Here is a 17,553-nt window from a genome sequence, read left to right as displayed (position 1 = left end):
TCAAAGCAGAAACCCTCGGATTGCACGTCCCTGCCCCGGCACCTGTTGTGGTGTTTTATCATTTCACAACTTGGACTTTCTGCGTCTTGGATGAGTTGAGAAACTGTGTCGACCCAGATACACGAGGTGGCGCGAGAACTTACAGTCGTTGCTTTTATATTTGTTATTCGTGTGTTTTCCGTCTGTCATTTTTAATGTCTTGTGCTTTTAAAGCTGGGGTTAGTGATCCTGGAAGAGCATAAGCAGGCTTTGAAAATATGCAACCGATGCTTCCCACCCCCTCCAATTTTCCTTCTCATCAAAGCTGCAGCCTTAAAACACATGAACGTGCACTGACTCGTGCCTCCGTGACTCGCTTCGCTAACTTCTGGCTGTCGTCTCTGCTTCAGCGCCGAATATCTAAATGAAAGAAAATGTAAAAAGCTTTTTTTCTTCTTTTTTTTATTCAGTAAAATATATATTTATTTATTTTTACCAACATATTAGTTAAAGGATCATATGGGCCATCTGATAAATCCATCAGGCTCTAGGTAAAAGTGCATCTGTAGGTAAAGTCCTGATTTGAAAAGTTATCATGAACTCCTGCTGTCAAATGCAGTGAAGTAAAAAGTGCAGTATTTTGTCGTGTAGTAAAAATACACAATAAAAAAAAAGTGTAATGGAAATAACCAGGGAGAGCAGAATTGGCAGCGTTGGATCAAACGTTCTCAGCAGCATCAGTGTTCCCAACTTTAAATGAGAATCAGTGATCATCAGATGGACCTCGCCGATGAATTTGCATAACAGAAGCTTGATCTTCAGCAGGAACGACCTTGTTGAGTTTCAGCATTGATCAGCACATCGACTCATCCACTCCGATAACTCTGAAACCCATTTATCATAGGTTTTATCCTGCTGCGGCCACATTTACAGACAGAAAATCAATCTATTCTAATCAGTTAATACACTGACGGGTCACGGCGGGAATACGTGAACGTGCACGGCACAAGTCAAAGCTCTGATTACAAAAGATGGAAATGTTCCGCTATGTGAGGAAAAGTGTGAGTCACGACAGCCCGACGCTGATTATTCATCATGATTCTTATTCTCAGTGGAAGAAATGTGGTGAAAATTCAACATGTGTCTCTGAGGAATCCACCTCGCTGCCTGGAGGAAAAAAAACAGGACAAAATCTGAGTTTTCCTTTTTTTTTGCTTTTCAAATCCTCACAGGAGAAGAGTGCACACACACACACACACACAAACACACACGCACACACGCTACAAAGCCGAGCGAACATAAATTGGCTGCACGTGTGTGTGTGTGTGTGTGTGTGAGGGATTTGTTTTGATTTGCATGCTGTAATTCAGTCTGAGCCCAGCGCACACACTCACCTTCAGAGAGCAAATGTTGCCATAGGAGCTGACCAGTTGCAAACAGAGAATTTCCCACAAGGCTTGTGTGTTGCGTATAATCACGCAGCCCCTTAATGGAGACAGGGGCAGGTGGGATTATATATGTGTGTGTGTGTGTGTGTGTGTGTGTGGTGTGTGGTGTGTTTAAGATAAACAGGAGAAGCAGGGGAAGGATTTTTTTTTTTTTTTCTGTCTGTCTTGTGGATGTATCAGGTTTTGGCCGGATTAAGAAGTCTCTTAATTACATGGTCCGCTTGTTGTGTTTGTTTGTCGTAGCCTCATTAGCCGTTCGTTGGGGGGGATAAATAGCGAGCGGCAGAGTTGCGCTCGGCGTCTCTGAACAAAGCCGACGTAACAATGTGTCATTTGCAATCACAGCTTACAGCACTCACGGAGACAAAGTCAATACCTCCTAATGGACACGGGAAATCTGTAACCTGTCTCACCGCCTGAGCCACGACGCTCAGTCGCTCCGATCGTGACGCCGTTTATTTCTCCCATCAACACGAGTTCGATCGAGGGTCACGATGTCGGGTCTCGGTTTTGAATTGATGCAGGTTTGGTTGAACGGTTTGTTTGTCCTCGCACAGTGTATTTAATAATACAAAGAATCCACTTTCTAAAGGATTAATTCACCCATTCACCAACAAATATTGAGTCATTGAGAATCTTTAACCGTTAACCAAATCATTTTCAGTGGGAACGTCTGTTTTTGTGCTCATACCCTTAAAGGAAATCATCAATTAAAATAAATTTTGTTTAACTAAATACAAATATCCTTCAAAGCCGCTTGCACATTTGGTTTTGTGGGTAGACCGAGTGTTCACACGCATAATGAGCTCTGTGTTTACAGTCTGAGGAAACGTACCGAAGGATCCATTTTTCCAAATCAGTTGAACAGCAGCAAGAAAAAGGTTGCTGCATCATGTGGATGGTACAAAAGGGTTGTTACTTAATTCATCATGGGTGTTTTTACGTGTAACAATTAGACGCCCCCATCTCCCATAGGTGCCTGCCCCCCCTCGGCTATTTTAATGGTAGATTTCCCAGAACGCTTCACTGCAGAGGAAATGGTTTCAGGTTCAGCTCGACAGATTGTGTTTACGAGTGTACGTGCATTGTGTGCCTGCATATCTACATATTATTCCCTATATGTAATGCAGCCTTGATGTAACGGTGAAATACTGCACCATTGATTTCTGCGACCAGAATCCATTTTTTTTAATGATCACACACACACAAGATAAATATATATATAAATAAACGTGTGTTTAAACAGTGAAGGTGCGTCTCCATGTCAACAACAGCAGTACGGGACACGCATGTACTTATCAATACAAACTGAATCATTATATTTGTCCCTCGACTGCAGCGACCTGCTGCAGCTCGAAAGGTCAAGAAGGGAAAGAGGAAAATGGTTTAATTGGTTTATTCAGGGCGGCGGTGAAACTCAATCTCATGGCGTCAAAGGTCCGTGTAAAAGGTTTGACCTCGATCAGAGTGACCCCCCCCCACCCCCCAGCCCGTAAGGTCCTCCTACATGTAAACACGTCGACGGTGATCAGCCTTCAACCTAAATTTTCAACATTTATCTTGTGTTCGGTGACTTCTGAATAGCGGAGGTGGAAATTTACTGAAGCCCAGTGCGGTGGAGATGTGATCATCCACCCTGAACACATCACGCTGCTCTCCGGTAGTGTAATAATGGATGGTAGATGGCTGCCATTACGACCTTCCCTGTGCACGGCGGAGCACTGTGAGCCACGTGAAATCAAATTACCGCTCAAGAGGAGGTTCATTTTCTTCACCCGACGTGTGCACCGCCTCTCTGTCTCCTCGCTGCTCGCTTCTTCCTTTGGGCCGGTTTTCTTTCTTTATATATTTTTTTAAACCCAGAGGTTATCGTTGAAACTTTTAAATGAGGAGAGGTTGAATATGTCCATCTACTCGTCATCTACACGAGGGTCGATTATCACAGCTCCGCCATATTGTTCTGTGTCTGTTGTTGTAGATGTGTTCAGATAAATACCCCCTTCTCTCTCTCTCTCTCTCTTTCTCTCTCTGACTGTGGTGGGACGACTCAGAGGAGGTCAGTCAGGGTCCAGTGGGGGTCCGTGCCTCCTCGGGGGCCCCCTGTGGCTCTGTCCCTCTCTTTCTCCTCCTTTTCTTCTGAGCCGTCTCTCTGACTCCTGCAGGAGCGAACTCAAAGCGCAGCGATCCTCTGAGATCTCATGAATTCAAAACATTTCATATCGCCTCCGCTCCCTCGAAAGTGCTTGGGAGTGCATTCAGCGAGTCCATAAGTCACAACATTGTCAGAGACGAGCGACGGTGATGCATGAGGACGCCACTTCTCACTTCATTCCGGAGCAGGTACCCTCCGTCAGATAAGCGCAACCTAAATTCCTTCCGCTGGCCTAATGTGTTTTTAATGCAGCCTTGTGACTTATGTTGCTGTCAGTCGCGCGGCCTCATAGGGATGCCGGGACGCTGGTGGGCGGCGGACAGGGACCCGGAAAAGGTGGCGAAGATTAATCACAGTGGCAGCGGCATTACACATTTGATGAAATCCGTATTGACTGAGAGTCTGAGAGAGTCACAGAATCCACTGTACTCGCGGTTGTCTCGGGATGAATGAGCTCCGGTTTGTTGGAGCGTGCGACGGAACAACACGGACTGACCTCAGAAACAATTTATGTCATTGATACCGTACAGAGGCAGGAAGATTTCTCAATGCTCGGAGGTTCGGTGCAAAGATCATTAATTGATTGTGTGTTTTCAAGCTCTGGAGACTTATTGTAGAATCAGCGCGACGGTGATACATCATCAGACACGCGTCACTTTATGATCAACAGATGCTTCGCTTGAAACCAGAGGGAATTCGCAATGTATGGTTCTTCCCTTTAAAAACGTCCCCAGACCTCCACACATTCCACATTTACACGTCGGAGATTTAAATAAATAAAAGATGTATTTGTTTTCACTCAGATAACCGTGATAGTCATCGCAGGAAGTCGACTTGTATCTGTCCAACACTGCAGGGTTTTTCTAAACAACAGAAAGAGGAGCGGCATTTAGAGTGGGATCCAGATTTTACATTTTTTATTTCCATTCCTCTGCGCAGGTGTTTTTGAGATGTCCGTACATCCTGTTTTTATGAACGCCATATCTAAAAAAAAAAAATACCTCCAGGGAATCAAAGTCTGATTGACTTTACAAATCACGGTTTTGTTCTTGTGAACGTGACGTCTCCGTAACGCCTGAAGGGAATTTCTTCAAATTTGGTAGAAAACGTTCACTTGGACTGAAAGAAAAACTGAATAGATTTTGGTGGTTGAAGGTCAAGACCTTGTGTTCTTGCGTCTAAAACTAATATCTACGAGGTGAAGGACATGATTTTGGGGCTGTAAGCCTCGTGGTTTAAGTCCAGTTTGACCAATAACATTTGACCAGAGACAAACAGTCCACGTGAAAAGCAAAAGATGCAGCTGATGCATTTAGATCGATGTGTTTCATCGACTATTAAATTCATGTGCAGATAGCAGTTAATAGAGACAAAATGGCGTCTGGACCTGAAAGACGAAAAGTAGCCGAGTTTGTGTTTAGTTTAAATGTTCCAGTTTGGGCCGTTGTCAACACCGGAAGCCCCAAAATATTGCCCAGAGGATAATTCATTCAACGATAGCTGAAACGTCACTGATTGGCTGAAGCGGACGTCCGCAGGGCAGTAACTCCAGTTTAGATTTAAACAGGGGGATTGAAACACTGATGTTCCAGAGGGGTATAGTGTGGACAGTGATCTGCCCTGATGAGCTCTGTTTACAACCACAGAGACATCACAGTGTGTGTGTATAGTCCACTAAAACCTGGTGGACCACCCTCCTTGTTGCTTTGTCCCCCCCCCCCAGCCCGGTCCCCCACATCCTTGGATAATCAGCAGGAAGATAAGAGGGACAGCCGAGCACCCAGGGTCGATTTTTAAAAAGGCACCTTACACACACACACACGTTCAGCCCACGGGGGTCCAGGCTTTTTCCTGAGCGGAGATAAACACAGAGGAGACCAAGGCCGTGGAGATGTGAGGCTGCGTATGCCTGTGCAGAAATGAGGGTTTGCTCAGGGTGGGAGGTCCAATGCCAGCTAATTGTGTTTTCCCGCCTTGTTCCTGCCAATAAATTGGCCCGGTGGTTTCTCCCCTACCGATCAGGCAGCCACTGAAAGGTCACCGGTGCTCGGGGAGAACAGGCTCGCACAACTGCATTCTGCATGAGATGTTAAAAAGCCTGCGTTCACTTCGTCTTTGGCTCCAGCAGGTTTTCATACGCTGCATTTTTATCTGAGTTCAGTCAAAGCAGCAACGCACGCTTCAAAATATTCAACTCGAGTGTATGTGCTGTTGAACTTTGACTCATTCAGAGGGAATCTTCCATCACTTGCTTGAACAATGTTTTCCCGAGGGAATAGTTCGTGGATCTTCATGGGAAAAAAATATTTTTAAACATTGAAAAAAGAATGAATGACATTTGGTAAAGCTTGGATTCCAGCAGCCTGGTCGGCCTTGGTAGAGACGTGTGCTATGTTGACTGCCATTGTAGTTTTTCGGTTTTTAATTTGGTAATTAATTCAGTTTTAATCTGTTTTTTTGATGCTATAAAAGCAGCACAGACTCTGGCTCCAAATGACGTCACCAGCGCAAGATGGCAGCCCCCACATCTGGACTGCTATGGCTTCATTTCTTTGGAGGAAGTGGAGACATGTCCAGAAACAGATTCAATCACAAAAGACCACTTTAATTAGGTGTGTGCTTTACACACACACACACTGCTCTTGGTATCTCCTGTGTCTGAACTCCAACAATAAAGTGCATCCACACACCCACAACTTCTTCTGACAGCTGTCGGTATCTTTGCGTATATCTGCTGAAGTTTGGTGGAAGTGTTGGTCCTGAGGCAACACTGGAGGGAAACAGGCGTAAACTGGAACTCTTGTTTAAAGCCTCGGAGCCGCGGGGGATGGACGCCTCTCCATATTTGTCTCTGCCCGTCATTGATTCCATCACATGCAGCCGTCAGAGTGAGTGACAGCTGCTGTCTGAAGCTCATCCAGTTGCAGTTAGATGCCGCTCGATGAAGAACGGTCGACACCCTGGAATGAAATATTAATTTCTAATCATGCACTTATTCAGCTGTTCACTCATACTCATTCTTTTTTGTCCAGCGTGCATGTGTGCATCGTTTTTAACCGATTTCCCCGTGTTGTACTCGGGGGCGCTAAGCTGTGGACAAATAGCAGCATTATTTATCTCATTAGTGATAAATATAACCCGCTCCACTGCTACATCTGCAGGTAACAACACTGATAATGGCGCCTCTGCATTGTTAAGTCTTTTCTTTTCGGCCCCTTTTCTTCTCCTGGCCTCACTGCTGTGGCGGGAGTCATTTCTGTGAACAACAGGCGCACAGTTTTATCTCCAGGCCATTTGGATTTTCACTCATTTTTTTTTTTTTTTTTCCAAACCTCATTTCATTCGTGCTGAATGGTGCTATCTTTAGCTGCAGGCTACGGGGCTGTGCCTGCCTTCCAGAGCGGCTCCACTGCAGCCACATGTACACTGAATAACAATCATGCGTTGCTTTGATTGGACAGTTCATTACCACCTGACGTCACCGCTGTCGCTGTCCATCAACGTGACTAAGATGGATACAGTTATAACGCCGGGATCTGCGCTGCGTGCACCATCTGCTGCGGCGATATGAATTTGAAAACAATTTAGTATTGATCTTTCTTGCCTATTGATTTCTCTCTCTTTTGTGCCCTGGGCGAGTAAGAATTGTCCTGATTGGCTGCTTGGTCTCTGGCGGTGTTTGTGTTCACTTATAAGCATGTGGGTCAGTGAAGGCACCACTCTCTGATCCTCTCGGGGGGGGGGGGGGGGGGGGGGGCACTGGTTCTGGAGACTGAGCCTGTAACAGGGACCACACGGATCATCTGTGAGATAGTTACACAGATCAGAAAATACCAAAATGTTCAACCAGACACCTCCACCAGGGCCCATCAGCCCCTCGGCCCCTGATTAGTAGTGTTGGTATCCAAACATTACATCCACGCATACGGACGGACAACCTGGAACAAAAATGCCTCCGGCCACTGACTGTTGCTGGCGGAAGCATAAAAATGTTGATTTAACAGTTTTTTTATATTTATTTATTGGTGTTTGTGGGAATTAAAGCTAATGTGAACCGAACAAAAGGGTTAAACTGCAACAAGGCTGCACTAAAATATAGATGTGAGAAGCACAGCACTGCATCCATCTTCCTTTGGAGTTTGCCAGCGAGAAATTCCAACAAGCTCCAGTTTTTTAAATCCCCTAATGTAGTCGTGGTCGGACTTTCTCCAGACTGGCCAAAGAATTTCATGCAAACTAATGCGGTTCAGTTTGAAAAGAAATATCTCTGGCTTCATTTACTGCTCTCTCATAGCTGCTCTTCTTCTCTCAGTGTTTCCTTCTTTGCAGCTCAATCTTACACTCTGCACTCGCCGCTTTATCTCTGTCCCGGCTTCTCTCTGCCTTCATGTCTCAGTTTCCAAAAGGCTAATGCACTGAAGCAGATAATTACCCACCCCCCCAACACACACACACACACATCCCTACTTCCTGGCTTCTCAAACAGCGTCCCTCTCTTGCATGTGTGCAAAGTGAACCTGCATCGACGTAGGAAGCGGAAAAGACAAAATCCCATATTCAGCGAACGGTGATAAACGAGGACACATATGTGGCAAACAAGCTGTCGTGGTGACATTGCTGCGGGCATTTCACCCCATTACCAAAATAGATCTGTGTTATTTTTTTTTTCTCCCCCCCGTTTCTTGTTTTCCCATCAAATCTCATTGCATCCTGCAGTGTGGGTTCAAACATCGTTTTTTAAACTCGGAGCGCCGCACTGACAGCGTGTAGCGTTGTTGTTTTCTGAGGACGTTGGGGAAACGACATCATTTCCCCCCGACGGTGGCAGAAAGAAACGGTTCCAGGAGTGAAGTGAAGGTCAGAGGTCAAATAAAATCAGCATAAAAAGTTGTTTTTCCGTATTCACAAAGTTTTTCCCGAACTCTTAATAATCCTGCCCTTATATGGGACATGTTAATGCCTCAGCTCGTCTCCTGCCTTTGTTCACTGAAGCATGAAAAAAATGACATGGTCCTCTTTTCTCATTTGTCCTGGTTTCCGCAGTTCATCATTTGGTTTTCAGTGCTGTGCCAAATTCAACTGTTGAGAGATATTGAACTAAATCTATTGTTTGTTAATGAAAAATGAATTTCGGTGACGTCCAGTTGACCCTGTTTTTCCCGAGAGCGGTCACGAGTTCGTGTCCTTTTGTGTGACTAAAAAAAGCCCAAAACGAATGTGACAAAGTGCTGCAGGTACTGACATGCGTGTGCGTGTCATCCGAACTCAGTGAGGCTTTATACTCCAGTACAGATGAGTCACAGGTGTGTGTCGAGCCGGAGGACGTTTTTCTTTTACAGTGACGAATGAGCAAGAGTCTAATTCTGTCTGTTTGTGTTTGTGTTGTGCGTATGAATGAATGAATGCGTGTGTGAAGGATTGTGTTTGTAGATTTAATTACCGCACTGATTGATATGCATGTAATCATTTTATTTTTATGTGTGGCTGTTGTTGTTGTTGTCGTTGCCCCGGGCACAGTTTGAACTTTAAGGTTGGGGGTTCACAAAAAATATCCGTGGGGGAAACGTAACATGTACAACTGAGGCTTCCTTTACATGAAAATGAATCATCAGGATACAGCAGGTGCATTTTAATAGGCCCGTCCCGACTTAGGTCTAATTTATGCTGCCTCCAAAAGAGGCTTTGTTTCCTCTGTATCCGTAAGATTTCAGAAGACGAGCACAAACATGGTTGAAATAAATGATGGAGCGTTGCAAGATTTGACACAGAGAGCAAACTTGCACGACTCGCTAAACCGTAAATGTGCACAGAAAAGAGCGTGACCCCCATGTGCAACAGGGCCTGAGTGACAGATAAGAACCCGTGTCGCAACGCACACTTACAGCCAAAGCTATGAGGAGGTCTGGCTGCTCGTAAAAACTTTACGGGATCAAATACCTGCAGCCGAGCTCCAAAAAGTGAAACCAGGAAACTGGAGGTCGTTATCGCAGCGGATCCATCACCAACGTTTTAGAATCAGCTGTTCGACAATCATTTGTGTGTAAAGCGAAAGTGTTGGTCAATCCAGTGCATGATTTTTAAATGTGTGCATCGTAAAGAGTGACATAGATCAGCAGCGTTGAGGCTGGCAGTCTGTGCAAGGTGACTTCCAAGAGGTGTGTGAGTGAGTGAGTGGTTCGATATCATCACCAGATAACATCTCAGACTTCACTGCTCTGCTGTGGCCGCCGAAAAGCGCCTCACCTGCCTGGCCCACAACCCGGGGAGAAAAGATTACTGGACCTGCGTCGAGGTCTGTGGCTCACAGTGCTGTGATCCCTGCAGTCCAGCTGGAGGAGGGCAGATGGAGAAGAGATTATATAGAACAGGACCGAGAGGATGGAGTTTGGATCAATAATCAATGTTTACAATTATTATGCCAGAGAGAGGGGCGGCAATGTTCTTAATCCAAATCTGGCTGAGGCCTTTCTAGATCACCAGCACAGCGAGAATGTTCCAAGTTTGAATCCCGGTTTGGTTCCTGAGCCTTTCTGAGTGGAGTTTGCATGAGCTTCCTCTACACCGACCACAGTCAGCTGGGATCGGCTCCTGCCAGATAATGGACGGATGGATAACTGAGAGTCCATCATTTATTACGGAGCCTCCACCTTGTGTCCTGCATTTCCAGAAACAGCAAATAGAACTTCCTTCTTTGTCGTTTTAAAGTGATCGTCCCAAATATTTCAATCAGTGAAACATCCAGTTCTGTGGCTGCTTTACATAACAAAAGAGTGATTCAACACAGTTCATGACAGCTTCTACTTCTGATGCTGCAAAGTGTCTTTGTGCAGGAGATGCGGTGCTTCAGCTGCAAGAGCAAGCTCGTGGAAACAGGCAGAAGAAAGAGTCGGTAGTTAGCGTGCAATCAAAGACAAAGCAGATACTTGATGGAAGAAATAAGAGAGCGCCGCCCACGGGTGACAGGTGAGCTCTGGGAAACGCAACAGCAGCAATAAGTGTTTTCAGCTAAAGACAAAGAGTCAGACACAAACGTCCTGAGGTTCTTCCACACGGTGAGAGGTTGTCGCTGTGGCTGAATGTTTCCACTGGTAATTGGACTGTTTTCATGTCGCGCTTTTCTACTCTGAGAAATCTCAATTTACACATTCACACACTGATGAGGAGCAGTCAGGGCTGCGGTGTCTTGCCCAAGGACACAAGGAGCAAGGGATGGAACCAGGACCCTCTTGATCGCTGGTTGTTGGACAAAACCGAAGACAAAACCAAACCTGGCAGAAAAAGATCCAGAGGACTGACAGATCTCAAATGTAATTTACAAAGTATCCATCAGTAATTATACTTTGATTATATTTGTTTGGTACTTTAATATATTTTTGTCCTTTATCTTTCTTAGTCTGCTTGATGTCACGTGTGGTCTTTCATTTTATTTATTTTCTGTTCTCCTATGTAATTGTCCTGCTGAGTTCACTTCTTCATCCAATCTGTTATGGCTGCGTCATTGATTTTAAATGTTAAGTTGTCAGCACCTTCTCTATTGATCTGTGTTGTTGTTGTTTTAGTTCAGGACCCCAGCAGGACTGGAGGCCCACCCATGTGTTTCTAATGGGGATCCTTAAATAAACTAAACCTGAACGTTACAGAAATCTACTTCCTGAACATTTTCCTGTGCGCAGTGAAAACCTGCAGCTGTTTGCTTCATCGGGCAGCTCGATAGTTATTATGTGAAATGAAGGTTGCTGCATATTTTACCTTTACATCCTACGTGTCCCTCAGAGACGATGCTAATGACTCGCCTCTTGTGTTTTAGGATATTTAGAGAATTAAAGTGACTTTATTCTGCAGGAGTCTGTGTTTGGTCGTTTTATTGATGGAGCTGCTTGGTCCTGCCCCCCCCCCACCCACCCCCCTTGCTCTGGGTTATATAAGCGTAAAGCTTATTTATTATTTAGTTTTAGTCAAAGTGAATAGTAATTAGCCATGACCCTGTTTGATGTTGCAACTGGGGCCTGTTAAATTGATGCTCTGGAATAACTCTGGGACCAAAATGAACTCAGTTCAAACCTGTTAATTTATTCATGTGCAGCTGATCAGGACTCACATCAAACTCTTTTTTCTTGCTTTCTTCAGTTCTTCAAGCGTGTTTGTGCTCGGAAAGATATAAACGATAAGAGATGGTGAGATACGATCAGAATTATCCTCAGTACAAGATTACAAGTTGTAATTTCTTAATTCACACATGATTATTAACAAAGGCCTGAGGTCCATCAGATACTGTTAAACTCACCAGAACTGAAAATGAGGCTGATAAGATATACGCTCAATAAAAGAAGCCCGTAAATAGCGTCAGATTGTGTCTCGTTATTTTCCCACATATTAACTGTCACTTTCACCAGAAACTACAAGACTCAGGACGTTGACATCGAGTTAAAGCAGAAACATTGAACATTCAATTCCCCCTTCTGATGTGAAGATTCTCAGTTCTGATGGGTAATGATCTCACGTGTGGTTTTTTTTTTTTTTCCATCGCTCGAGGTGTATATTTGCCGTAGTTTAATTATTTGCGGTAAAACACACGCGAGGGTGGCGAAGGTTATGAAAAAGGCAATCAACAATGCCATATGAGTGCACCCCAGCTGCGGTGCTCCAGGGAATAATGCATATTTATTCCAAATTATTCATGTTTATGAGCCACTAAGATTCTCATGACTTCCTGAGAGGAAGACAACAGACGCTTTTTATGCATTTTAATGCTCCGCTGTGGATACAGAATCTTAGAGTTCAAGTATTAGCTGCCTGCCAGTGTTTAAATATTGACAGAGCCATTCAGACCGCAGGGGACTTGCTTGGAGACAAAGCACTTTCTAAGGACTGGCATTAATGAAATACTGCTATCAAACTCGGCACAGTGCAAATACCACATATAGCCTGTAGATTCCTGTAAAAACTGCCAAGTGACTGGTGCAGAGGTGAGTTTGTCCTCTAAAGTCAATTAGCACTGATTAATTCCACATACATGCACGGGCACGTTCACATGTCCGGCGTTTTACAGTTATTTTCACCAACTCTCTCCCAATGATATCGCCAGACTTCGATATTAGATGAATCTACAAAACCTCAGATTAACCTCAGCCATAGAATCGCTGATCACACAACGAATCCTCGTGGGTTTCACACCTGCCTTGTTTGATCCAGAAGTTTTCAGTGTCGTCTGAACTGAAATAACACGTGTGAAAGGTGACGAGGAGTCTGTCTGGATCAAACTTAACCACGGATCGGTTGATTTTAAATCATGCAAATGCTTTGTTTGGATAGTTTGTACTTTTGGACCAATCACAGGAAGTAGAGACGGCATTGAACAATAGAAGAAGAAAAAGAGGAGGAAGCAGCTCTATCGTATTGATATTCCCGTAACAACATCATTAATGAAATGATCCGGTTCAGTTATTTTCTCCATTCAAACAGAACGACTACGCAGAACGGTCAACATGCCAACGTCAGACGTCTTGGAGTTACAGGTAGACGCAGCAGTTATGTCAAGTTCAAGTCTTTAGATCACATGTAAACAATGAAACGGGGACATGAGCCTCGGTTTGGACCTCGGTCACATGCAGAGTTCCTGATATCTCTGAGCTCCACCGGCTCATTTCATCTAATCCCACCCTGACACTCGCCTTCAGCCAATCAAACTCCTGTCGTTCAGCTGTCAGTCCAGTACCAGGATCGATGAGTGACCCTCCTTCACCCCTGCACCGCCTCAATCCATGACACTAGCTCATCGTCCTCAGACCGTCCGTCCAGTTCCTGCTCCTCGAAACCTGCGTCCACATTCCGTTCCTGTGGCTTCTTCCTGCACAGGCATAATTAATATGTTTCGACACGAAGCCACACATGAGAGCAGCTTGTGACAAATAAAAAAATATGCTGATCGTGTCCTGATCAATCAGGTTATTGACGGAGGATTAAGTCAGGTGCACCGACTGCAGCGGAGCTCCGCACTTAACATGTTAAATTACTGATGACGGGACATAAAATGTTAATGAGACTCCGTGACTGCATTTATGCATTGATGGATTAGAGATGTTAATAGTTATTTATCGGTTTTTCAAGACCTGAGTGATTCCAGCTCTGCTAAAATGCCTGACCTACGTGAAGACTCCCGTCAGCCCCTCTCACTGACCATGAATCCAGCTTTATGGGCTGTGTTTATTCACCCTCTCTGACCATTCACTCTTTTAAGTGCCACAACTTCCTGCATGGACGCAGCTGTAGTCATAAATTGTGTGTTGCAAATTCGTGCTGTGTGAAAGGTCGTTCCTGTTTTCTTCCTCCCAGTTTGCCTCCTTGACTCCCCCTGCTGTGTCGCTTTCGATTTCGTAACATGCACTTTCAAGAGCGCATGGACCTCAGCGACACTCCCACGTGAACCACGAAGGCATTTCTGTCTCGACATCTTGTTGATCCTCACGACAAGAGATAGAACAACCACGAGAATCTCCACAGGGAGGTCAAAGGTCAGGCTCGGCTGCAGAACATGACCCCAGAGCAAGTACAGTAACTTGCTAAAGGGCCCTTCAGTGAGGAGGATGCTCGCCCTCCACAGAGGACAGGACCAGATGTGTCCGTCCCTCGGTCTGTTTGTGAAGCCGTCCTCATTTCCATATCCTGCAGACTGATAATGTTGCTGCCTGGAATATCTGAAGAGAAGGTCACACATTAAAAAAACATTCATTTACACTGTTCTGTGCGAGCGCAACATTAATTCGTAGTAACATTACAGAACGTCTTTTGAAAGCTTGCGGTTACGGAAAAAAACAGACAAGCACGCCCCCTAGTGGAGAGAGAGACGTCTCTTTCAACCTTTTCACCGAGAGTGATTTTTATTTCAAAGCTTTTATCGATTTTTGACAATGTCGTTTTGTTTGTGTATTCTCCTCTTTTACGAACGGAGTGTTTTTCTCTTTTAACTGTATCATTATTATTATTTGTAATTAGCATCTCCTCGCTGTAACTTCTTGACTTTTCTTTCAGTATTTGTTCTAATCAACAAATCAAAACATCGACTGCTCACAAAGAAATTAAAATAAGGAGACAGAGCGGCACATGGGGCAGCAGCTCCACCACGCCTCGCTGCCTCGCTGCATAAACTGCACCATGTCATGCTTTTCATACTAATGAGAGACAATTAGTCCTGAGAAACAGTGAGCCACTCCTCCGTGTGTCAAACACAACACTCTCTGTTTAATGCCGACTCATTTGTTATGCACCCAGGGCTTATTACTGGATGGATGGCTCCGGTCATGATTGTTGACTCAGCACCCGGTATGAGACTTTAATTGCAAAACATTGTCGGCGCCGTGCGCCAGGCCGACCACGCACGTCTCCCCCGTGTACTATCAATACTGTTACATCACATCTATTAAATGCTGTTTGGAAAAAAGTCAAACTCGACTCAGTCAAGTGTTCCTTGTGATTCGTCCCGACAGGCCTGAATGACTTGTCGGGATTCTTTGAAGCTTCGTTTGTCAAACTTTCCCTTGAAATTGTAAAGCGGAGGCGTGAACAACAAGAATACTTTATTTGCTGCAGCAACATATGGTTAGCGTCATTACTGAAGTGAGGCTTTTTTATTCCAGGGTTTCTAATAAAACAAAAACAATTTCCCTTGAGAAAATGAATCCAAAACCTCGGTTGATTTTAAAGACATATTTGTCCTTTGTTTACTTGAGTTATGTTTTTCCCTAATGTGCCGTCGAAACAGAAGAGCCACAGGAAACAGAGACCCCCAACTGGGAGTCCATTGGTCAAACTCTAAGCCTCCAACAGTATTCAGTATTCACTGTGAAATAAAATGGTGCGAAAAAGTCTAATGAAAACTCCTGTGAAAATGTTTTTATTCATAAAGGGACAACACACATTAAATGACACGATATTTAAACCCATCATGCAAATGTGTCAGGTTTAGCCACATTGGCTAATTTTGTTCCAAATTAAAGTTAAATCATAAACTGTCAAAATAATATGAAAACACAAAGTCTAAATAAAATGATTCTTACTTATTAAGCCTAAAGACACTTTGGGTCATGTTTTCTGTTTTAATTCATCTCCAATGTGAGAGAGTCTGTGTAACACTGCTGTGTTCACCCACCACTGTATTTGAAATTCCACTTTTTGCTGATGATCACAGACCGGAGGCGTGAAATTTATCACATGCACTCCCCATATCCACCCTCTCACACACACACACACACACACACACAGACACACACTCAGCACATTTGGTTCTGTTGCATTGCTATATGTTGCGATCATGAGAAAACTGCCAAATATGATCAGCGTGACAAAGGTTTCTGTGGTACAGTATATTCACCGGCGCCGCCGCCACACAGTCGCAGCTCCGAACGTCGTGCTCGCTGGTGACTAACCTGATTCCATCTGACAGCTTTCACATAATCTCCTCATCACCCCCCCCACACACACACACACACACACACACACACAAACAGAAAAAAAAAAAGGGGATGCTGTGAAAGTGGAGACTGTGATTGAATCAGAAATGGTTTTCATTGCTGCTGCGGCTTCAACATTAAACATTAAAACAGGAAACACATGATTAATGACATTATACATCTTTCTGCAGCGTTGTGCATTTGTGTTTTTGTTGTCTATTGGAATGATTAATGTTCCAATTTCAGGAGGAAATGTACGAGTTATTCTCTCCCTGATTTGGTCTGTGCTTACTTAACACTGGGGTTGTTTGAATGTTGGAGGCTGATTGGAGGTTTGGACTGTTTTTTGGTTTTCCATGTAATTGTTTCTTCTGACTTTCAGGAAAACCAACAAGTCCTCAAAATAACCCGTTGAGGTCTTTTGTCCATTTGTCGCGTTGCTTCACTTCCTCAGGGGACGAGTAAACACAATGCTAAAAACCTCCAGGTGAGAGTTTGACTGTGAGTCTTCTTCGAGGAGACAATGAGGCCGTTACCTCAACGGACCAAAGGTTGTTTTTTGACTCAGCTTGACGGAGCAGTGCTGCCTCTGATTCATCTATTATTCAGAGCTGGAGACTTCAAATCAAGAGCACAAAGAAGAAAATTGAGTTGAATGGGCAGATTCTTGCGCGTGGATGAACGCAAACCACGGACGCGTCACGTCCGTCCCGCCGGCCACTCGTTACCGTGACAGCCGAGAGAGCCAAGGGCAGAAGTAAAGCTGCCGTCCGACCAGGGAGATAAAAGAATAACGAGTGCAAATGAAACAGAAAGCAGAAAAGCCCTCGGATTGTTTTTCATCGTCCCTCATTAGCACTTTACACAGACTCATAACTTATCTGAGTCAGAAACAGTACGAGGAAACTGTAATTGGGTAGTTTTATTAAATCTTTGCAAACCGCCCAGTCGATCTCTCTCGCCAGTGTCACGACACGTTGTGCTTCTTTAAGAAGTTGTGATCGGTTTCCTGGGAGTGCGCTTCTTTCTTATTTTTGGAAAGGGAATTAAATTTCTTTCTGCAAACACTTTATCAACTGCTGTGGTATTTGTGGCTTATCTGTCATTCTAATGAGGCTGTTTTCCCTCCTCCTCCCTTTGGGTGTATGAAAGAATTTAAATCTATCAACTTATGCAGAACTACTGCACATGGAAAACTAATGAAAACAAGGCAGTGGGAAATTAATTTGAGTTGATCTTCGAGAAAAGCCTCTGCAGCATGAGAAAGTGGGAGAGCAGCGACTGAGCCCTTTAGAAAATCCTTGAAACAGCTGTGTCTCTGCACAGGCTCCAAGTTTCCCCCAGCAGCGAATATAAAAGCTTCACTTTGAATACTAATATCACATGTGCCTCAGCGGATCAGCCGCCATGTAGCCCACTGTTCCCCCATTTACATTCCCCCTTCAGTCTTTTCCCAAATCATTATCGTTCTGATTAATAATTCTCGCTCTGCATGCCTTCCGCATAGGCTGATCATGAAAGTGTTTAG

The sequence above is a fragment of the Paralichthys olivaceus genome, chromosome 3, assembly GCF_024713975.1.
Source record: "Paralichthys olivaceus isolate ysfri-2021 chromosome 3, ASM2471397v2, whole genome shotgun sequence".
Taxonomy (NCBI): domain Eukaryota; kingdom Metazoa; phylum Chordata; class Actinopteri; order Pleuronectiformes; family Paralichthyidae; genus Paralichthys; species Paralichthys olivaceus.
The sequence above is the reverse complement of the archived record's forward strand: the minus strand, read 5'-3'. Positions refer to the sequence as shown.